The sequence below is a fragment of the Leopardus geoffroyi genome, chromosome A1 (assembly GCF_018350155.1).
Source record: "Leopardus geoffroyi isolate Oge1 chromosome A1, O.geoffroyi_Oge1_pat1.0, whole genome shotgun sequence".
NCBI lineage: Eukaryota > Metazoa > Chordata > Mammalia > Carnivora > Felidae > Leopardus > Leopardus geoffroyi.
In genome coordinates this window covers 39,581,949-39,594,397 of record NC_059326.1, presented here as the reverse complement: position 1 = coordinate 39,594,397, position 12,449 = coordinate 39,581,949, and the positions used below count along the sequence as shown (strand labels likewise).

The following is a 12,449-nucleotide window of genomic DNA, read 5'->3' as shown; positions in this document are numbered from 1 at the left end:
GAAAAATAGTAAATTTTAATATTCTTTACTTTCCTGATCCCCCATTCTGCTTTCAGAATAATCTCTTTTTAAAATATATATACAGGTGTGACCAAGTCACTCTTAATAAACTCCTACTAAGATAATAAATAACTGGTAATAAATATAATAAATAACCAATAACTTCGTGCTAGCACCTCCATACTTCACTTGCCATTGCTCCCTATGTAGCAGTGTTTTATTCAGCATTCTTTTTACATGCCTTTCTCTCTACCTGAATGGTTTGTATGTTAATCTACCTGGAGAACATCTATTTCTCTAAGTTTTTTTTTCTAATATCACTTACTCCACATGGTCTTATTTGTCCATTTCTGATAGATATATTAATCTTTCCTCTGGAGTGTCGAGTAATTCCTTGTATGTCTCTTTGTAGCTACTTACACTGCATTTGTGATTTATGTCACCATTTTTAATTCTTCTGCTAAATTAATGCCAAAGCCATTATAAGACTTTTGATTTGTTTGCCTTTACACTACAAGGTCATATCAGAGTGTCTCACAGATGGTAGGTTCTCATTTGTTGCGCTGAATCAAATAGTGGTTAGGCTATATAGCTGACATCTAGCCACTTAGCCTTTTTTCATTCATTCATTCATTCATTCATTCGAACAATCTGTTATTCATCAAATATTTATGGAACTCCCACTATATGCCTATTCTAGACTTACTAAATCGAGGAAGTCTAGATAAATCGAGTAAGATTTATTCCTTAAGGTCAATAGTACAAGGAAACGGGCATGTAACCCTGTGTGACTAAAATTTAATATTGGTGGAAGGAAAGTCTGGAAAGCAATCAAAGTTGAAACATGGTATTAGAAAAATACTAGCAAGAGAGGAAACGAAAATTGGGAGTTTATCCTATTCTTTCCAGGAAAATGTTTTAAAAAGGCTAATAAAAAAAAGTGAAGTGAGTTATTCAGGCAGGATTTTTATGCCTTATTTAAAATGAACAAGGCTTGAACAGACTTATAAGGTGTTTTTTTTTTTTTTTTTCTTGTAACACGTGATAGAAAGGAAGAGACTTACAAACGTAGGAGAAAATGGTGTTTGAGTGAGGCAGCATCTGGAAGGAAACAGGGCATAAGTGCTTGGAGATAGCCCAAAGAGACCGTTCTTTCTGCAGTGTTGACATGATGGGACGTGAAAGTGCCAGAATGGATAATGCGGATGGAGTCATGACTCTGGAGTGGTAAATGGAGGGACTTGATGCCTTCTAATATAGTCTCCTATAGTAAGGGGAAGTAAATGACCTTAGTTTGCATGTCTTCATTCTCTTCTCCCTCTCTTCAGGAACAATCCAAGAAGTTCATACCCTGTAACTTGCACCCTTACAGATTCTCTGAAAAGGCTCTAGCACAGGTTATCTATGGCCAAGATACTAGCCCCTGCATTATGGATGGCACCTGTTAGCATTATGCAGGATGTAAACATCATCTGCACAACTGTATGTGACAGACAGCTGGTCCCAAAAGTTTTTAGTGCAGCTTCCAGTTATGTGTATTACATACTCTCTCCTCTTTCACTTAGTGTTTTTAATTTTAAAGTTCCTTGTGTCGTAGTCAGCAATACTAGCCTGTTCCTTCTTTTTTCATCTCATTAACTGCGCTTGAGTTTAGGTTATTTTTTAAAAAGCCATACTTACTTACATAATATCTTAAAATAAAAACTTTAAAAAAATTGCTCAAATGTCATCTCCTTAGATAGGCAGGCCTTCAATAAACACACTATAGAAAATTGTTCTCTGCATCTCCTTTCCACACACACACACACCACCCTCACTCTCTTACTCTCTGTTATTATATGATATTACTAGTTTATTTTATATCTACTTTATTAAGATGTAAGCTCCATGAGGGTTACTATTTGCTTTTATCTTTGATGTACCTGGCATATAGTATATATGCAATAAATACTTGTTGGGTAGATGACCACTGAGCTAACCAAAAAATCCTCTGGATTATCCAATTAAAAATGGGCAGAGGACATGAAGAGTTTTCCAAACAAGACATACAGATGGCCAACAGACATATGAAAAGATGTTCAACATCACTAATTATAAGGAAAATGTAAATCAAAACCATAATGAGATACCACCTTACACTTGTCAGAATGACAAAAATCAAAAAGACAAAAAACAACAAGTGTTGGTGAGGATGTGGAGAAAGAGGAAGACTCGTGCACTGTTGGTGGGAATGCACACTGGTGGAGCCATTGTGAAAAACAGTATGGAGTTTCCTCAAAAAGTTAAAAATAGAAATCTTGTATGATCCAATAATTCCACTGCTGGGTATTTACATAAAGAAAACAAAAGCACTAATTCGGAAAGATATATGCACCCCTATGCTTACTGCAGCATTATTTACAATAGCCAAGATATGCAAACTACCTTGAGTGTCCATGGATAGATGCGTGGATAAAGAAGATGTGGTATATAGTTATACTATGGAATATTAGTCACAAAAAAGATCTTGCCATTTACCAGAGCATGGATGGATCTCTTGAGTATTGCAATAAATGAAATAAGTCAGTGAAAGACAAAGATTCTATGATCTCATTTATATGTGGAAACTAAAAAGCAAAACAAATTAATAAACAAAAATTAGAAACAGACTCATAAATACTGAGATTAAACTGGTGGTTGCCAAAGGGGGAAGGGAAGATGAGGGAATGAGCGAAATAGGTGAAGGGGTTAAGAAGTACAAACTTCTAGCTTGTAAAATACTCACGGGGATAAAAAACACAACATAAGGAATATAGTCAGTAAGGTTATAATAATGTTTTGTGGTGACCAATGGTAACTATATTTATTATGGTGAGCATAGTGTAAGATACAGAATTGTGTAATCACCATGTTGTACACCTGAAACTAATATCACATATGTCAACTATGCTTTAAAAAACCCAATATTTTGAAGAAAAAATATTTCATGAGTCTGGATGATCAACAACTTTGTTCAGATTTTTAAGGTATTTTATGCACCTTAAAAGCTGTTTGTGGCTCACAGTACTCATTTCTCTCCCCTCATTACGCTGGCCAGTAATCTTAAAAACAATTTGATGTGATCAAGGAGAAAAAATAAGACATAGTTGCATATACACTTACTGGCAAAAGGGACACTTTCACCTGGAACCACACAATTTTTAAACCTTTTATTTCCAACTGCGAAGACAATATAACAATTTTTACTCCAAGCCAGATACGCTTCTGTGAGCCTGATCTAGATGTCACTTTGGCAATAAAGACATTATTATTATTATTATAGATAATAATATATTTCCTATTTATGTAGGGTATATGTATCTATTTATATAGATATATATATTATATATCTATTTATATAGATATTTGGCAATAAAGACATTATTATTATAGATAATAATATATTTTCTATTTATGTAGGGTGAATATTATTGTAAGAATATTTCTAGTAAAAAATCATAATTACATTTTAAATATCAAAAACACTGGCATTAATGTGTTTTCAGAATAAAAAAGATCACATCTGAACAATGAAATATAGGTTGATATATTTTGAATTATTTAAACATAATTAGATAGCAATTCATTATAATATGTGAGAGTAATTTACTTTCATAATAAAAAATAATTTAAAAATGAACAGGGTAATAAAAACATTATTAATAAAAACATTATTAAACCATTGATAAAGCAAATTTAATATAATTGGTAAGAAATGTTAAGGATGTAAAGAAGAAATGTTCAAGCTTATTGTAGCTTTTAATTAAACATCCAATTTCAGAGTAAAGAAACATACCTTACTGACACATTTCTATTGACGCTATCGATACAAATAACTTTTTGGAAAATATGTTGGTAACATAGCCTTAAAACCTTAAATCATTTATACCATTTAGACTGAATGTTTGTGTCCTCTCAAAATAGTGCTATGTGAGATCAGCACTACAAGACTGGAAGACAGCTGTCTATAAACCAGGCATGGAGCCTTCACTGGACTTTGAATGTGTCAGTGCCTTGATCTTGGACTTCCCAGACTCCAGAACTGTGAGAAATAAATATCTGTTGCTTATAAGCCACCCACTATATGGTATTTTGCTATAGCAGTCTGAAATGGACTAAGAGAACCATTTTGGCCAATAATTCAAATCTAATAACAATTTATACAATGTCATAGGGAAAATAATGTAATTTAAATAAAGAAGATATTTCAAACTATATTATCTGTAATTATAAATATGTAGGAAAATTTCCAAATATCCAACAATAGAGAACTAACTCAGAGGATCAGAGTATACCTACTTTAGCTTGAGATTGCGTACATTAAAATTGAAATTAATAGACTACATGGAAACATGGAAAATGTATATACAAATTACTATGAAGCAAAAAAAGTACATAAAATTTTATATCCTATGATAACAACTCCATGAAAAGGGAAAAATTGGGAAGAATAATCATTCATCCTGCTACAGTAATTCTGTTAGTATAGTGCTTTTATGAGTGGTTTTGTTTGTATGTTTGATTACTTCCATATTTTATATCATATAATGATATTTTTATGCTGAAAAAATTATTATTTTTTGACATTTAAAAAGCCCTAAGAAAATTAAGATTAGGAAGTATTTCTTTTTTATTTAAATATTTATTCCTAGTGTTCTATCATTTGAATTATTCCATAAATCATCTTTTAAAAACATATAATGGAATAATTCTTCCCTTTTCTGTCTGGAACTTTATCACATCACAACTCTGGATTAATGATTTTCTTTTAAAATAACTTTATTGGTTTATGCATTTGATCAATCTATCCTTGGCACTATAAATGCACTAGAAAGGAACCCAGGGAGCATTCTTAAGTTGATATATAGCTCTCAGGCTCAACAATTTGCAAACCCAGCAAGTTAAACTACCAAAGAAAAATTAATAAATGGAGGAGTTATTTTCTGTTTTTCGTATTACCCTTGCCAGTTTGAAATAGAATTGCCACAGAAATAAATTTTGCTTACTTTAACCTGAGTAATTCAAAGAATGATGGACAGAAAGAAGATATTTTTGTTAATCATACATCTTAATTTTTCAAAGTGCTATTAATATATATATGTATATATATATAACATATATACACACACAGACATATATAAATTTAAAACAGAATAAATACATACACATACAGACACACACACATACACTTGAAATTTGATGGAGAACACACATATATTCTCTCAGGTAGTTTTTTCCATTAAATTTCATACATATGATTTATATTTTTTCTGATTTTCCATGCATTTGATATGAATATGTGTGTGTATTCTATCAAACATATATATTGAATGTATTCTGACTATGTGTCCTTTGGATTTCAACATTAGTATACTGCCATGTGATGACATCTTTCAGCCAGAAAGTAGTTTATAATTGAAGATACTTAACATAATATATAATTAATTACTTAATTTAAACCTTTATCAATTTAATGATCACTAAATACCTTTATTTTTAGTTTGACATATATATATATATATATATATATATATATATATTTAATGGAGAATGGATACAGGCAGGTTTAGTCACTGATGAGAGCAATCTGGGAATATTTGTGTGTTTGTGTGTCTGTGTGTGTGCGTGTGTGTGTGCATGTATACTCTAGTAACCCTACTTTTGAATAATGTTCTGGAGAAATATGCATATAGATTTATAAAGTATATATGCAAAGATATTTGTAGCACTTGTTTGTGGTGGTAGCGTGTAGGTGGCAATGTGGGTTTCTGCCATGTAGTACCAGGTAGTTGTTTGAATCATGAAACTCAATGCACACCTAACACCATGGATATAATTTAAAATACAGTGGGAACACACAGATGGTAACCACACTTAGTGTGGTGACCATTTTGTTATTTATATAAATGTTGAATCACGATGTTGTAAACTAGAAAGTAATGCAAAACTGTATGTCAGTTATTCTTCAATAAACAAACAAACAAACAAACAAACAAAAAATACCCCCACAATGCTTAATGAAAAAGAAAAATATATATACTGAATGAGATATATAGATCGATATCATTGATTATGATTTAAAATAAATCTGAACAAAACAACCCAAAGGGGAGGATGCCTATTAGGGCAGTGAAAAATTAATAGGAAATGGGGACATAAATAAATGATACAGAAAATATAAACATCCTTGTCTCTTGTGATTGAATTGAAAATGTAATTAACTAAACCTTTTCTGTCAAAGGCCTTGATGGAATCTTAAGTTAACTCATGAATTCAACCAGATTCAACAGAGAAAAGCAATACTGCATTACAGTGTCTTCAATAAATTACTTAACTAATTTTAGTTTCAGTTATTCCTTATCTGTGAAGAAATTCTCTAATACAAAATTTCTAAAGAAAGCATTTTCAAAATATGCTTTGACTGAGATGGGGACTTTGAACTGCAATCCTCCAAACTTCGATGGAATCTCTCCCTGGGTACAAAGAACCAGATTAGATTTCCAGGTTCACTTTTTGGTTGGTTTCTTGTCCCCTGCCACCACCAATATCACCTTAATTAGTTTAACAAAGGTGCTTCCTCAAACTCTGGGGGCAAAGTAGAATGCCTAATTATATGTAGTTTTCTTTCAAGCTTGTTCAAAGACACCTGCAGGGTTATGTTTGTTTAACACTGTATCTGGGGAGACACACACTTTGGCTTGCCCAGCAGACTTGGTAGCAGTGGTAGTAGTTAGTGTTGGCTTGCTTAAGAAGTCATATGAGGGACCAAATCATCTTCATGTATATTCAGCAGAGATCAGTGAGTATCCACAGGGAAATAAAAACCTCTTTAAGAGAATAATTGAAAAGGAAGACAATTGGTTTTATAGATTTGCCATAATTGGGGAGGAAAATAGTGCACATAGACGGCATATGGTGGTTTGTTATATATCTATTAAAAAAATGAACAATGCATTATTGTTCTTCGAGATACCTAATATCAAGTTTAATCAATACAATAACATTTAGAAACTTTGAGGGACAAGATTTCAGTTTCTTCTTTTTTTAAATTTTTTTAAATTCATTTTTTAATGTTTATTTATTTTTGAGAGAGAGAGAGAGCAGGGGAGGGGCAGAGAGAAGGGGAGACACAGAATCCCAAGCAGATTCCAGGCTCCGAGCTGTCAGCACAGACCCCGATGCGGGGCTCGAACCCATGAACTGTGAGCCAAAGTCAGATGCTTAACTGACTCAGCCACCCAGGCACCCCTCAGTTTCTTACTTCTTAGTTATTGTTACCTCTTGATGTCTCAAGGGAAAAACAAGTGAATCCGAAGTTGTTCTTTCCAGACCTACCACTTTGGATCTAAATTACATCACTGTATTATAATTTTTTTTAGATTCATCAAAATCTAAACCGTGTTGGTAGTTATAATTTTTCCCCCTCTGGTGTCCCCATATTAGTTAGGAGAAAAAAAATGACAATATCTGTATTCCAGGACTTGATTAAATCTCAGACGACACTTTAAGAGAATTGTTTTAGAAAGAGCTTGAGTAAGAAGAGACGCAGCCACAATATAATCACAGCAGAGCCTCTTAATTCATTGTATTCAGGTAGATAAGGTTATTCAATTTTTCACAATATTTTAACTTGTGCCAAATTTGTCCATACAATTTGGAAACTACATCTAAGAGACTTCCTGCACATTGCCAGGCTGGGACCTATTTGTCACCTGGGAAGATGATATTTAGTTTCTACTCAGCAGGGAAAATAACAACAGCAATAACAGCAAACCCATGCTGCTAATCTCTAAGCACACTTTATCCAGGATTACAGTTTACCAGTCAGGAAATTGTTTAAACGCCTGGGAGGGCAACATAATCTTCCCCAGTGCATGCCCCAGGAAAGAATTGCCTGAGACCTCTTTGGCCTCTCCTCAGCAATTGGAAGGCTTTAGAAAATTTATTTATATTTATAAATATTTTTATGTAGAGAACACTAATCCTATCTCTAAGAAGGAGCGTGGGAGATATTCTGTTAATTATGTTGCCCACCTCAGTTCTCCTGTGACATGCAAAGAACGACTAAGTGATGAAATACGAAGATAAAAGGTATGAGAAGAAAGAACAGAAAACATCTACCCTAAATTCCACTATTATTTTTATAAAATATGTTAAAACACAAAGTAAAATGAAATACACCTCTTCAACATGTCTCCTCCATCCCAATCCTCCTAAAATGTAACTTACTCTGTTCTCATGTGCATGAGTCACTGCAGTCATCCAACAACTACCCTACAGTTTTGCAGCTTTGCGATGTATGTTCCACACTGCTTCTAAACTGATCCTTCTAAAGCCAATATCAGTTCTCTCTCTATTACAAATTAATTAGTTGTATCATCTTGCCTACAGCACAAAGTCTAAATCCCTCACTGTGGTACTTTTAGCATTCTGGAAAACTCCATTCCTATTGGCTTAAATTGTATAGAAATTATTAACTCACATACTTGGAAGGTAGAACAGTCTTCAGGGTTTGCTCATTCCAGTGAATCAATAATGTAGCAAAGGCATAATTTCTTCTCATTTGTCCTATCTGCCTGTGTTAGTTTCAAATTTATTTAATGCATGTTCTATTTATGAACTTAAGATGGCTTCAAATAGATGTTAGATTATACAAATCTTCATCCATATTTGAGAAAAAGGAAATGTGATTTTTAATCATGAAAAATGTCCTGAACTTCCTCCAGATTTGGCATATTGGGGAAAGTACTTAATCCTGAAGCAATCACTTTGGCATGGGGGTGGGGTGGGGGGTGAGAATTTTTTTGATTGGCTCAGGTCAGTTAAACTGTCCCTGGCCCCTGGAACGAGAAGGGCAGCTAACTAATAAAGGAAAGATTCAGCGAATGCTGGAGAAATCACCACAATGTTTTCCACATGCTGCTAACATGACAAGAATGTCCTGTTTCTCTTCCCTTTGTTCATTTACACATTCAACATGTAACGTGGTATGGTCCATTGTATTTTCCAAACGTGTTTGACATGGTATGTTCCATTCCAAGTGTTCTTCTTACAAAGCCCTCCCTTTGAACCTGGGCAGTCCTTTGTGACCTAACCAAAGGAATATAGTGAAAGTGAGATTAAGTGACATGTGAGGCTAGTTCTTAAAAATGCCAGATAACGGACTTGTTCTCCAGGGATGCCGACTCCAGGAACCAAGTCACCACAACATGAGGAAACCCATATGAAAAGACCTCATGTAGGGTTTTTTGTTTTTTGTTCTTTTTTAACTGAAAGCCTTAGCTCTGGTCTCAGTCCACATACAGCATCAACCAACATTCACATGAGGAAGGAATAATTCAATGTCTCCATCCCTAGCCACCATCTGAATATGAACTCATTATAGATCCTCAAAGAATCCTACCTGGATAAAACTGGCAACCTCCAGAAGTGTGAGATGTAATAGAATGACAATTATTATTTTAACCTACTAAGAACTTGCAAGCAATAGACAACCAGAACACCTTGATACTAACACATCTTTCAAGAGTCCGTTGAAATTATACTTCTTCTGTAAAATGTTATTTTTTAAGACTTGTTTTCTCTCATCCTCAGTTATTTTACTTTCTTTATGCTTCCAGAGCATTATAAAGAAAATTTTTAAGTGTTATCCTGACTTCAAATTATACTTTATGTATCTGTCTCTTCTATAAGACTGTATCCTTGAGGAATGGGTTATGTCATATGAATGTTTTTATGCTGTGGAGAGGACAAGGTATAAAATACTTTATCCACCAAACCCCACTGAATTAGTCAACCAACCAATTGATCAATCAATAAACATTTAACTCAGAATTAATATACATATTTGGATTTATCTTCACTTCTTTAAAAGGGTTGTACATTTCTTTGTGTACCGCATGAGAATGTGATTTCAATCTTTCTTTCCATTACCAAGAGTTTATAAACTTTTGAAAATATATGGTACGTTTACCATTTATGCTATAAAGTTTATATTAAAATTTAGAACTCTTTTTCAGGGAATTGAAACCATTCCTAATTGGCACAATGTTTCTTGAAATGAAATGGATAACATCATTATTATTGCCTTTCTTCTTATCTAGTTGCTTTGTTTAAAAACACAGTAATGACAAAAAACAAAACCTATGTTTACAGGAGGGTTTATATTTTATTCTTCTCCCTATGTATCTGCAACTGCTAGTGACACAAGAGTTTTACATGAGATAGAGTAGAAAACTTCCCTCAAGACTGTGTAGATTCAAGCCAGTGAAGGAAAGTCTTCCTTTCTGATAGTTCCTACATTTTTCATTGATTCGTGCATAAGTTTCAAACATTTATTTATTGTTCTGCAATAATTGCGTCTTTTTCATCACAGCTCCTACTTGATGCACCGCCCCCCCCACCATGGTTTAAGGCTACTTTATTGTTCTGATAGTAAATAACAACATTTATTGTTCACAGTTTAATCATCAGCATTTTCAATATCAATATGATGCTTTGTATTTGCCTGCTTTAGTGGTCTAAGCCAAAGGTTCAAACATATATATTCTCCTCCTCTGTATAAGTTTAAAATGATGAAGAAATATAATTTAAAATATCTTTGCTTAAATGTCCTTCAACAAACTTTCATTTACCACTTACCAGTGAGAGATTGTTTTCATGATGGCATGGTGTCCACAAAATCATAAATGACAACCTCTGCCTCCACAAAGAAAATGACAGTATACAGTATAACTGCCCCAAAGCACTGTCAAAAGATGCTTAGAAGGGAATGTTAAAATAGTAAAGTGTAGGGAGAGACTACTTCATACTGGGAGAATTAGGGGAAACTGGCAGGTTATGATATTTTATCTGGGCTTTAAAGGCTTCTTATGATCTGCACATATGAATACGGCTGAAGGACATTGGAGACAGAAATTATGCAAGCAGATCATAAAATAAGAAAGCACTCCTGGGCATGTTGTGGGATTGCCTGCCAATAAGGCATATGAAAAGATAGTAGTAAAAGTCAGGGATGACTACGAATTTGGAGATCTGAATAAGTAAAATATTATGGTACTAATAAAATGTAAAATTCGCATTCAGGAACTGACTCTGGAAAAGATGATGAGTTCAGGTTTAGTCTGTGGTGTTTGAGATGCAGACTGGATACCAGGTGGACAGAGTCTTGCAGGGAATTGGAAATGGAGAACTACAGTTGAAGAGACTGGCTGTAGTTACATACAGATTTAGGATATATAGATATATGTAGGTACAGATAATATAGATAGATAGATACATACATACATACATACAAGCATACATACATACTAAAATACTGAAAACAGATTATATACAATTCAGTTAAAGAAGAGTTTTGGGAAAAAATGAAGGTATTTCACCACATTATTATTATTATTATTTTTAATGTTTATTTACTTTTGAGAGGGGGGAGGGGCAGAGAGAGAGGCAGACACAGAATCTGAAGCAGGCTCCAGGTTCTGAACTGTCAGCACACAGCCTGATGCAGGGCTCCAACTCACCCACCATGAGATCATGACCTGACCCAAAGTCAGACACTTTACTGACTGAGCCACCCAGGTGTCCCTCACTACATTATTTTGTCTCCAATTATTTAGTTATAAGCCCCTTGTTCTAATCAGAGATCCTGAAAAGGTGAACAGAAACATAGATTGAGCTTGAAGCCATATTTTGTTTGGCTAGGATAGTTTTTTAAAAGCTGAAATTTGACTAACTTTAAATATCATGCACACATTCCATTTATACAATTGACCTTGAATTATCCTTCATCCTGGCTACATCACAAATTTATGATTCTTTCCTGTTACCTGCAGTGCCTAGAGCTCAAGACCACCACTTGTAACCAATTTTGTGTATCAATTGCTTAATGTAAGCGCCTTGAATGTTTATTCACTCATTTAATCTTTTCCAAAAGCAGGGAACACTCAGGGTATAATGCTACAAGTTCAGAGTATGTGCAAATGGCTATAATGTAGCAATGAAATAAGACAAATATAGGTATCACCACACAGCAAAGAAGGGTAATGACAGTACCTTTGTGGTGAAAGACCACATTTCTCGATTGATACTTTTATAAAAAATGAAAATAAAGCTATAAAAACATCGAAATGAGATTAAACATTAGACATACAAAATAGAAGCACTATTCCTTTTATTCTTGGATTCAACAAACATAAAGTTACATTTCAATAAATATAATTTGAACAAGCTTAATATAGGAAAAGGAAAATAAACAAAAAAACTTCTATCATATCAGAACTTCCTTATTTTGTTTTAATCACATTAATATATCATTGGTGAAAAAAGATTTTAAAGCATTTTAAGCAAGTTTAATATACTCAGTTTTAACTTTTATCTAAAATGAAATGTATATTTTCATTCTTTAATTAGTAGATAGTTCTGCAATTTAT

At 33.5% G+C, this 12,449-nt stretch overlaps 1 long non-coding RNA gene across 1 annotated transcript in view; it reads right to left on the bottom strand.

The window, feature by feature from the left end:
* The window catches only part of LOC123598391, a 130,950-nt gene extending 122,609 nt beyond the window's left edge, over positions 1–8,341 (bottom strand). Inside the window, exon 1 of the long non-coding RNA XR_006712582.1 lies at positions 8,248–8,341. This is a non-coding gene — a long non-coding RNA (uncharacterized LOC123598391). The remainder of the gene's footprint in view (positions 1–8,247) is intronic.
* Between the last annotated feature and the right edge of the window lie 4,108 nt (positions 8,342–12,449).